This window comes from Saccopteryx bilineata, chromosome 3, assembly GCF_036850765.1.
Source record: "Saccopteryx bilineata isolate mSacBil1 chromosome 3, mSacBil1_pri_phased_curated, whole genome shotgun sequence".
Classification (NCBI taxonomy): domain Eukaryota; kingdom Metazoa; phylum Chordata; class Mammalia; order Chiroptera; family Emballonuridae; genus Saccopteryx; species Saccopteryx bilineata.
Genome location: NC_089492.1, coordinates 211,505,739 through 211,517,471, shown reverse-complemented (window position 1 = coordinate 211,517,471; position 11,733 = coordinate 211,505,739). Strand labels below are relative to the sequence as shown.

At 37.2% G+C, this 11,733-nt stretch overlaps 1 non-coding gene across 1 annotated transcript; it reads right to left on the bottom strand.

The window, feature by feature from the left end:
* Nucleotides 1-2,188: 2,188 nt before the first annotated feature.
* On the bottom strand, nt 2,189-2,335 carry LOC136332828 (small nucleolar RNA SNORA67). The gene has a single exon (XR_010730960.1). It is a non-coding gene; the product is annotated as a small nucleolar RNA SNORA67 (small nucleolar RNA).
* Between the last annotated feature and the right edge of the window lie 9,398 nt (nt 2,336-11,733).

Here is an 11,733-nt window from a genome sequence, read left to right as displayed (position 1 = left end):
CAGCCTAGCGTGCGGAGGACCCGGGTTCGATTCCCGGCCAGGGCACATAGGAGAAGCGCCCATTTGCTTCTCCACCCCTCCGCCGCGCCTTCCTCTCTGTCTTTCTCTTCCCCTCCCGCAGCCAGGGCTCCATTGGAGCAAAGATGGCCCGGGCGCTGGGGATGGCTCTGTGGCCTCTGCCCCAGGCGCTAGAGTGGCTCTGGTCGCAACATGGCGACACCCAGGGGGGTCACAACATGGCGACGCCCAGGATGGGCAGAGCATCGCCCCCTGGTGGACAGAGCGTCGCCCCTGGTGGGCGTGCCGGGTGGATCCCGGTCGGGCGCATGCGGGAGTCTGACTGTCTCTCCCTGTTTCTAGCTTCAGAAAAATGCAAATAAATAAATAAATAAATAAATAAATAAATAAATAAATAAAAAATAATGTAAAAAGAGATACTGTATACTGGATTCTTGTTTTAGATAAGAGATTATACCAGATGACTCATAAGTATCTTCCAAGCTAGGTTTTTGCTCACATGTGTATGCACACACACATACTCATTGGGTTTTAATTACTATAAATCATCTAGCTAGTTTCTAAAATAGAGGACACCCAGTTAATGAATTTTTTATTATAGTACATCTTATTCAATACTTAGATAAAACTTATACCAACAATTTCTTTATTATTTATTTTAAATTCAAACTTAACTAGGCATCTTGTTTTTTATCTTACAACTTTATGCTATAAGAAACAACAAAACAAGAAAAATGTGTGTGAGTCTTCTGAAGTCAGAATTAACATAATTAATGTAATAAATATAAGGCAGAGAGATGTCATGCCAGAACTCATTCATAAATTTATGGTCATTATAGCCTTGGGGAAGACTAAAGTTATTGATCTTACAGCCATAACATCAGGTGAGGTTTTCTTTTTTTTTTTAATCAAATAAAAATTTTGATTGGACTATTTCACAGTTTTCACAGTTTTTGAGAATTCTAAAATATATGTGTTTCAATATTGCTTTTTTTCATTTGCCATAATCTTTCTAAATTTTCACAGAAGAGTTCGACCAAAGGATTCACTGCATATCATGGTAGATATTTAGCTTTCTTAGTATCGTCTTATCAAATTTAGCTTCAAATTCAATGTTGTTTATTTGGGACACAGTTCTTTAGTACTAATTATTAGCATTAATACTGATAAATGGTGATATTCACTTCTAATAGAACATAATTTTAAAATTATAATTACAGTGAAATTAAAATAATAGCAAAATAGTTACCAAAACAACTTGCAAAAGTTTTATTTTAGATAAACAAGCCTGGCTCAAATGATACTGACAAAAGAAGGAGAATATTTCTGTTTAGCAGCTAAGAATGTGCTATTTTAAAGCTAAAGCATAAAACTTTGAAAGTATAAGATTTTGGATAATTTTTATATTATAAATTAATTTTAAATGATTATTTAAAATTTTGACATAAAATGAAGAATTATTAATATTCTAAGTCACATTATTTCAATTTGCTGCTTTTCTCACATGAAATGCAATGGCCTTGTAGAACACTGGCCCTGACTTCAAAAAGCTCAGGCTTATTTTGGACAGGAATATAAACAAAAGTGAAACAAATACAAGAACATTTATTTAGTGTGCTATCAAGTTCTAACCCAATCACTCAAAGATTGGAGAAATCATCGGGGATGAAACAGTGGGGAAGCTTCACCAAAAAAAGGGGGCTCAATTTGTGCTGTATAGGATGGGTTAGGAGTGAATACTTGGGAGAAGTGTAAATGTAAGGCCAAGGAAAAAGGAGTGTGCACACAACTTTGGACAAGAAAATGGAAATTAGGGTAAGGGAAGCCACAGATGAGGTAGAAAGCAAAGAAAAAAATAGAAACATTTTGTTTCCATTTGGGAATGGGACATAATTATGAATGGGAAACATCGTTTTATTAATCAGAATCTTAAAGGCCAAACTGCAGAATGTTGACTCAGTATCCTGGGCTATGTAGAGTCATCGTGTAAACCTGCCCAAGAAACAGCCATCATGAGAGTGGTGTTTTGGTGCTGTTTATTAAGTCAGCTCATCAAAACCAATGCAGAACACTTGGATACTATCCAACCAAAACCCATAGGACAACCACTGACATTATCATTATTAGAGCACTTCTTTTTATTTTTAAATTAAAAAAAAAATTTAAGTATATATGTAGGCAGCCAAAGGGAGGCAAAGGCAATTATGCATCACCTTCTGCCCTGAGAACTGAGGCATGCCAGATTTTATTCCAAGTTGCTACCTTCCTGAAGAGGGGCACTTGGAGAGGGTTACTTGGAGAGGGGTTCGCCTTAGTTGGAGCACTTGTTTTTTAAAAAATCATCTTTCTTTACAGATTTTTGAGCTTGTAGGGTTATTCTGTTCGAAATGAAGACCCACAAACTTCTATTTGTGGATACAAACCAATACTTAGGTCTTTAAAAAATGCAAATGGCTTAGTGACTTTGTGACCAGAGGTGAGAGAATAGCTTGATCCTGCATCCTCTCCATGGGCAGATTCCCCACTGACAGCCACAGGGATGTGGCCCATGTCAAGGTCCTCGGATCAGGCACTAAAATTACTTTCTAAGCCTTAATGCCTTTGAGACCAGGCACACTGCTCATAGAGATGTCACTTCTATGCCATTCTCTCCAACTAAAGAGGAAGGCATTTTTGTGAGATATATTTTTGCTAGTTTGTCCAACAGAGAATATTTATTTGTTCATTAATTTATTTTAAAGAAATTGTACAAGTTACACAGTACCGCACCCTCTGATCATTTACTGCCCAGTTCTCTACTCCATGATGGGATGGAAAGTGCAGTTCCAGAACGAAGCTCTCTCACTCCCTGTGTAAGCAGTTCTGCTGCAATCTACAGAATAAAGATGTTCTTTTTAGACACTGTAATTAGCACTTGTCTTATTTATACATGTTCCTTAACATTGTGTCCCCTTTAAAAATATTTTTATTTAAAATGGAATGCAAGGAAATAACTCAGTTTGCATTAAGGGAAAAAAAGGAAGAAAAAAGAAACAACAAACCACTGATAAATCCATCTGTTAAAAACCACAGTACACAAATTAAAAGAGTAAGTTAACATTATATGTCTTAATCCCTTAGCACCATTGTTCGTGCTTATTGTTTCTTGCAGAATATTGTCCAAAGATATTTTTTCCAGTAGACCAACTCCTTTTAGTTGACACCCTGGAAATGTTTTGCTTGTTTTAAATAGGTTTATTATACTTTCAGACACCTACATATTGAGTTAAATCCAGCCTTTGTAAAGTCACTGGTCTATATGGTTTTGTTCCTCTATTATTTATTTTGTCCTCTCCAGCTTCCCTTTCAAACAACTCTTAGTTACCAAAAGATTTATTAAATTCCTCACTGAAGTTCCCCTACTAAATGCAAACTGTGATTGCACCTCTAGCAGAGCAAGATACAGTAACTCATCAGTCCCAAGATTTTTCTTAATTCTTAAATGTTTCCCTTCCTTCATCCCTTGTGAGATAGGTGAGAAAAGCAATTGCCCCCTTGCTTAATGCATCACAACTCAGAAACTCACTCCATCCTTGTAATTTTGAATCCCAGCCCAGCTGGTGGTTCCTGGATTTCAGATTCTGAATATGAGTTCAGCACTTTTAAATCAATCACTTTGAACAGTATTTCTGTCAAATGGAAACCTTTACTTCTTTGGCAGAAAGGTTTTCCTGATTTCGACTGCAGCCCTTGAGAACTGAACAGTCTCAAAAAATGAAACCAGGAGGAAGGAGAAAAATTAAACCAGATATAATTTTCCAACGTTGTCATTGGAAGAGTCCTGTTCCATTTACTGTTCAGTGAGACGAAGGCACCTTTGTACTCTGTAAAATGTTTCAGTTTCCCCCTTCCAGGCTAATGGCTTGTTGCAGTTTGACTAGCAAGGGGTTACTTGGGTTAGGTGGAAATAGAAGGAGGAATGAAATACTCCTTGGATTCAATTCCCTTAACTTAAAATTATTCCTCAAATTATTAAAATGCTTTTAGAATTAGGTTATTTCATAAATTTTGCTTATTATTGCTCTTAGTTGGTTACGTCCTCTTCTGAAAGTCCCCGTTGTTGGCGGTGGGAATAGTGGGGCAGTACAGAGACCTCCTGGCTTAGCCAGATGTGACACAGCAGCTTCAGAAATAATATCTCTTAGCCCTGGCCAGTTAACTCAGTCAGTTAAGAGCGTTGTCGGGAACACAAGGATGCAGGTTTGATTCCTGGGCAGGGTACACGTGGGAAGCAACCAAAAAATACATGACTGAGTGGAACAACAAATGCTTCCCTTCACCCTCCTCTCTCTCTCTCTCTCTTCCTTTCTCTATCTTTCTAAAAAATCAATAAAAATTAAGCCCTGACCTGATAGTGCTGGTTCAAGGCCTGGTCAGGGAACATATGGGAACAACTTGATGTTCCTGTCTCTCTCTCCCTTGCCTCTCTCAAAGAAGAAGAAGAAGAAGAAGAAGAAGAAGAAGAAGAAGAAGAAGAAGAAGAAGGAGGAGGAGGAGGAGGAGGAGGAGGAGGAGGAGGAGGAGGAGGAGGAGGAGGAGGAGGAGGAGGAGGAGGAGGAGGAGGGGAAGAAGGAAGAGGAGGAGGAGGAAAAGGAGGAGGAGGAGGAGGAAAAGGAGGAGAAGGAGGAGAAGAAGAAGAAGAAGAAAAAGACAAAGAGGAGGAGGAGGAGGAAGTGGAAGGGCAAGAGGGAGAAGAAGAAGGGGGAAAAAAAGAAAGAAAGAAAGAAAGAAAGAAAGAAAGAAAGAAAGAAAGAAAGAAAGAAAGAAAGAGAAAGTGAAAAGAAAAAAATAACATTTTTTACTCTATTTTGCTAGGACAAGTTTAAATTTCAAGCCTTGAAAATGAAGAATAATTTTAAAGCTCTGAAAATGACATAGAAGATAAATTCTCTTCAGGGTCTTAAGTAATAATAACTTAAAAACTGTTATAACTTTTACTATCCAGAGAGTGAACTACTCTTGACTTTTTGCATACACCTCCCATTAAATACCATATATGACACTTGTACCCAAACATTGAGATAACACAGAAATTAATGCTTCCTATATTCCCAGCTTTCTACTATGCTTTTTATTCCATGTATATATGGGTTTCCCATTACATAGAATAGTCAATAATATAGATAGAAATAAAAACTATCAGATTTATTGAGAAAATTCAATGCAGAGGTGCTAATTTTCTCCACCAGTTTGCACTGAAGAATATTTACAAATGTAATTTCCTGCCATTTGTTATACAATGACTGTTTTCTATATCTTAATTTCTTCACAATGCCCCAAATATTCCATTTAATCCCTTGGATACCTTGAAATGATTGTCTCTATAGATAACCATTGATTTGTGGACACTGAACATGAGACTATGGAGCTCTGATTGGTATTTACAGGTAAATGTGAACAGTGAGGAAGAAAGATTTAAACATATATGAAATAGATGAAGTTGAACATAGCTGACAAATTTATGGAAATAATATTGGAATAAGTACATTCATTCATTCAATATTTATCCAACACATATTTATTGAGTGTTTACTATTATTGAGTATCAAGTGACAGACATTATATTAGCTATTGAAATTCAGCAGTAAACGAAACCAGTATGGTTTCTGACTTTATGAATTCAGGACATTGGTCTCTTTGAAGCAGGGGGACCAAGCTCTTGAATTCTTTAAAGAAACATTGCTGGACTCAATGGCTTAAAAATTCTAAAAGTCTAAGAAATGTGCAGCAGTAAGCAAGAATACTAAGGAAAGGCAGTATAAGGATGGATGGCTAAGAAAATCATAGAATATTTGAGCTAAAAAGTGCTTTAAAGAACTTTTATCCTAACCTCTTAGTAATTTAAATGAAATCTTTGTTTATGGTCATACAATTGTTAATGGCTAAGCTCAGTCCAGAACATACTTCTCTTGACATCCAGAAAGGAACCTAAAAAATTAGTGCTCTTTGAATATTCTTATTGTCAAATCTGACTTCTAAGTGTATTCATAGCACAAAAAGGGTGCTGTGGGTTGAATTGTGTCCCCTGCCCCCAATTCATAAGTGAAAGTGCCTCAGGATGTGACCTGATTTGGAAATAGAGTCATTACAGATGTAATTAGTTAAAATAAGATGAAGTCATGCTGTTGTAGGGTGGGCCCCTAACTTAATATGGCTGGTGTCTTTGTAAGAAGGAGAAATTTAGAGACTGACATACACACAATGAGAACACTATGTAAAAATGGGAGTTATACTGTGGCAAACCAAGAAACTACCAGAAACTGGAGCAAGGCCCAAAACAGATCTTCCCCTGTCACCTACGGAGGGAACGTGAACTCGCTGACACCTTGATTTCAGACTGATCACCTCCAGAATCATGAGCACAGAACACATTTCTGTGGTTTAAGTCATGGAGTTTGTGTTACATCCTTACCAGAATCTTATGAAACTAATATAAAGGGCAATTCTATTGGAGGCTTATTCAGCTGGCTTTTTCATTCATTAATTATTCATCAATTCTTGAGCACCTACTATGAGTCAAGCACTGCATAAAATATTGGGAATCAAAGATGATTAAGACCCCAATCTTATCTTCAGAAAATGCATGAATATTCCAAAGTGTTAAATAATTATGTTGTAAAGTTCCTCCCACCCCCATCTGGGATCCACTTCCATCTGTGTGGTTCTTTCCTAATAAGAATGATTTATTCCCCCAATCAACACTGCAAGACGAGATTTCACTCCTAACTTGCATTCAGCCTCTTCCCTGGAAATAGTATGTGAAACTGTGGTTTCCCAGGAGTAGTAACTCTCTCCAATCAGTGAGTCATGGGTTGGGGGTAGAATCCAGGCCAGTGACAGTCCCTTAGCATGCTATTAAACCAAGCAGCTCAAATCCACCCACCAGAAAAGTGCACGGAGCCCACATTGAGTCCCTGTCATGCTTTATCAGAGCCATAAAATGAGTATTTAAAATTTTAAAGTTTTCAAATAAAATATACAAAAGTTGATAATTTAGCAGTTTATCAACTTTACCCTCCTGTGGCAAAGAGAACAGACAATAAAATTGTTCAAAGGAGGTTTCAAAACTACTTTCTACCGTTTTATTGCAATTTTAAAGAGGACTAAAAACAATTCCCTCTGTAGTCCCCTGGCCAGAGCTGCTGCTTCCACCCCTGAGAGCACGCTTGCATTCCAGCTGATGCTGCTGGAGGAGGGCCCTCTCCACTCTCCGTGGGACCACACCGTCATAGCCCCAGGCCTCTGTGACAACAGAAGCCAGGAACTCTGACCCACAGAACCAACCACGGAGCCAGTCATGACTTAAATTGTCCCTGCTTCATAATTACCTGGTGCCTTTCTCTGCTTCCCCGTGACTGTCTGCCCCAAATATTTCTGTCCCCACTGCCACAGTGGCCACCTTCATGCAAAGAACAGTAAGAATGAATCTAAAAGAAATACAAAAGTAGGCAAAGGTTATGTTTACCCTTCAGTAATTCCTCTTTATGAGGATGATAGGAGTCCAGCATATGCACTACAGCAAAGGAGGTAAATAAATCTTGCTTCTCCAAAGAAGTGTGGAACATCCATGCTATTTATATTTCTTTAATTCCACTGGGAAATCCTGGAAGATGAACTTCTAAGTGAATTTATGAGGGTCTTATTATCCATTGGTTTTTAGTGCAGTTGCTATTTTTTAACTTGAAGCCAACTTCTTTTAAAACCTCACCTTTTAATCTAGAAAAATAAAATATAGGCTCATAATGTCCATAGTATCCCCTTTAAATGGCAGAGAACGAGCCAGAGGTCTAGTTCAGATGAGATCTTGTTAGGACCTCTTAGCCCCTTAACATTTTTGTTTTATTGTCTCCTCTCAGCTGCAGGAAAGCACAACAGGAAGCCTCACTGTTTCCCCCTGTGGTTTTACACAAGACTCTAGAAATGAAGCCCCTGCAGTTGTGGGGACCATTCTCTCACCAGCTAATCTATTTATGGTGGGAGCATCCGGAACAGCACCCTGGAAGTAGGTGATCTAAGTGAAACTCAAAAAAACATAAGTACAAACAATTGGAACATATAATAGAATTATTCACTTAGTCATTTATTTATTAAAAAATATTTATTGAACACCTACTATGTGTTGGTTACTGTGCTATCCCCTAGGAATATAATGATGCACAATAATAGACATGCTAACTCTCCCCACAGAGCTCATAGTTTGATGAGAGGAAGTTGGCATCAAATAATAATGTAAATAAATCAATTAAAAGTACAAGTGGCTGTGAAAAATAATTATAAAATGTGGTGTGGGCATTTTATGAGTTAGTTTTACCTAATCCAGGGTGGAGGTAGTAAGGCAAGGGTCTCAAGGCAGACTTGCTTGAAAAAGTAATTATTGAACTAAGATTTAAAGAAACTGTGGGAATGAATTAAACAGGCCAAGTTGAAGACAAGGCTGGGAATGGCATAGGGGGCACTGCAGGAGGAGGTTAGAAAGAGGATAAACATCTTTGTCAAAGGAAGAAGAACACACTTAAAGAATTTAAAGAAGACCTGTGTGCCTGAACACCTGGGGAGAAAGGTGTGAAACGAAGCTGGACTGATTGGTAGGAGGCAGCCAATCCAGGCAGGGCTTGGCAGACCCTATTAAAGCTTTGGAAATGATCCAAAGAGCAATGGAGAGCCATAGAAAGGATTAAAGCAGGGAAAGTAACATGAGGAGAAAACCATTGTTCCTGCTAATATCAGGTGGAATTAGCTGCAACTCACAAAAACTTCATGCTGCCCATTTATTCCACTTCTGGCCCAGAACTACATCTCCTAGAAGTTGAAAATATTCCAGTTTACCATAGGATTCCTAAAGGCTCAAACTAATTTTATTTCCTTGTACAGTGTGTTTGGACAATTTTATATTATTCAATAAAGGGAATGGCAAATCATTATTTAAGTCACAGCAATATGGATTTCATGCCTAGCAAGAATAGCAACTAATGATAGATTTAGAAAACAAAATGTTTCATTTGAAATTTCCGCTGTCACCTTTCAAGATATTTCTGTATTACCTTTAATTTGCTTCAATGTCTGTAACCAATTTTTAACACAGTACATACTCAAGATTATCAAAGATTATCAAAAGTGATAGTAATGGAATTTAAGTTGTTTACCTTCAAGAATAATGAGCAGATTCATAACAACAGAGCAATAATAACCACACTTCCATGTTACTGGCCAAGAACACCTGGCTATTACCCAGATTTGGGTAAATCACACCACAAACACATGTTAATTTTGGCTTCCCCTCCTTACTTAACTAAATGTTTTTTTCAAATTATCTAGGCTCCCCATATTCATTTTTTACCCTACTCTTTAACACACAGTGGTTGGAAGAGTCTTTTCAGAACTTGAATCTGCTGGTGCCATTTTGCCTCAAAGTCTCTGCTGGCTTCCCATTGCTCTAAGGCTGCAAATCCAAACTCTGTGTGAGAACCACACAGGAGGTTCTGTGTGGTTTAGCCCCACCTAAGCATCCACCTTATTCTGTCCCTGTGCTCCCCACCACTTTCTGTGCCTGGCACTCTATCAGAGGGGAAACAGAGCCTTGACCAAGATTCAGCCTGTCCTCAAGACACGTATGGTCTGACAAGAGCTGTTACATCAAATGGATTACAGCTGTTACATCACATTACATGGATTCCATCATTGCTCTATAACAGGGGTCCCCAAACTTTTTACATAAGGGGCTAGTTCACTGTCCCTCAGACTGTTGGAGGGCCTGACTATAAAAAAAAAAACCTATGAACAAATCCCTATGCACACTGCACATAGCTTATTTTAAAGTAAAAAAACAAAACGGGAACAAATACAATATTTAAAATAAAGAACAAGTAAATTTAAATCAACAAACTGACCAGTATTTCAATGGGAACTATGCTCCTCTCACTGACTACCAATGAAAGAGGTGCCCCTTCCGGAAGTGCGGCAAGGGCCAGATAAATGGTTTCAGGGGACCGCATGAGGCCTGCGGGACATAGTTTGGGGACCCCTGCTCTATAAATTGGTAACTTTTGAAAGAGGAAATGCAGGATGCTAGCAGAGCACATATGACTGACACTTTATCCAGGCTTATAAAATCTGGTAAGTTTTTCTGGATTCAATGTTATCGAACATGAGCTTCAAGAGTAAAGATCACACAATTTAAACTTAATGATACGTGTTCTGACGCTGGTCACTCTTTTTTATTTTCTTTTATGCTCATTTTGCTTCCCATATTATATTGTAAATTCCTTAAAGGTATAGACTGTTAATTACATTTATATATTCTGAACATTGTCCATATGGTGGAAACCACATGGTATATGTTGACTAATTAATAGGACACTGAATTTTTACCTTGGAATGTGTGGGGCAAGGGAAAGATTGAAAAAAGTGCTGGATATACCAAATCTACTAGGAATGAAAAACATGACTATGTGGAAAAGGTTGGCACAAAGATAAAGCTTTACTGGCACTCAAAAAAATTTTTTTTGATTTAACATTGATAATGATATAATGACTGTATGATTTAATTGGGAGGTAGGAGCCAGAAAAAGACCTCACTAACTCACATTAATGAGAGGTAGGCCCACTGCAGTCCAACGGAGATTATTAGTAATTGATTTTCTATTTTTAAAAATATGTGCTTAGCTCACTCCAGCCAATGTACACACAAGTTGACTGCAACACAGAATACATTTTGTCCTTTCATTTTGTCAAGTGTAGTTGCATTTTAATTATTTATGATAATACTTAATAGTATATTAGTAAGTGTCTTGTAGTGTGGCATGTAAAAATAATGAAGTCTCAGTAATATGAGAACATGATAGAGCTCTCAGTTATTAAATCTTTGCTGAGAGATGTGAAGTGAGACTGCAGGGTTCTTTGTGAAAATTGGGGGTTTGCAGATTAGGGAAGTAAAATTAACAAAGTTTTTCTGAATTACATTGATGAAGTATAGATGTGGTAATACTTTAAAATGCATTAAAATAATTAACATGTTTTAAATATGACAAAGATCTTGAAATGCATATTTCTTTTAAGTGGGCTTTTTAGAAGATATTAAGACTTTAAAAAAATATGCCTTAGTTTGGTTTTCTCCTTGATGGCATAGTTTTATATACTTTATTTTTATTTCTGATTTCCACAAAACACATTCTATCTCCAGATTATTAAGAATAATTTGAGCATGTGAAGATTTTTTTTAAATTTCAAATTAATCTTTCTTATGGTTATGGATGGAATTGTAATCATTTCCTGAGGAAAAATAAGATTAATATTTTAAAAGTTATATAAGACTTGACTTCATATTTTTGCTATTGGTATATTTTACATAGTTTTTTTTACTTAAATATTCTGTTACATTCAACTTTCCCGTTTTAAATTCCAGAAATAAATTTTACAAGATTCAGTTGAATAAATGCCTGCCAAAAGACTTCACCAAATCCTTCCTCCAAACACTGGCCTTTCCACCCAAAAAACAACAACAAAAATCAACAAGGTCCCTCATTCTCTACAGCAGCGCTTTGTTCTTTTCTACCAATTTAGAAGTGTTTGCCCAGTTTTTTTGTCTTGGTAATTAAAAATATTTCCCAATCATTTTCGAGCTTTCTTTACAGACCATGTCTTCCCTTTCTTGGACTAGGTTCTTCCTCATTTCCTTCC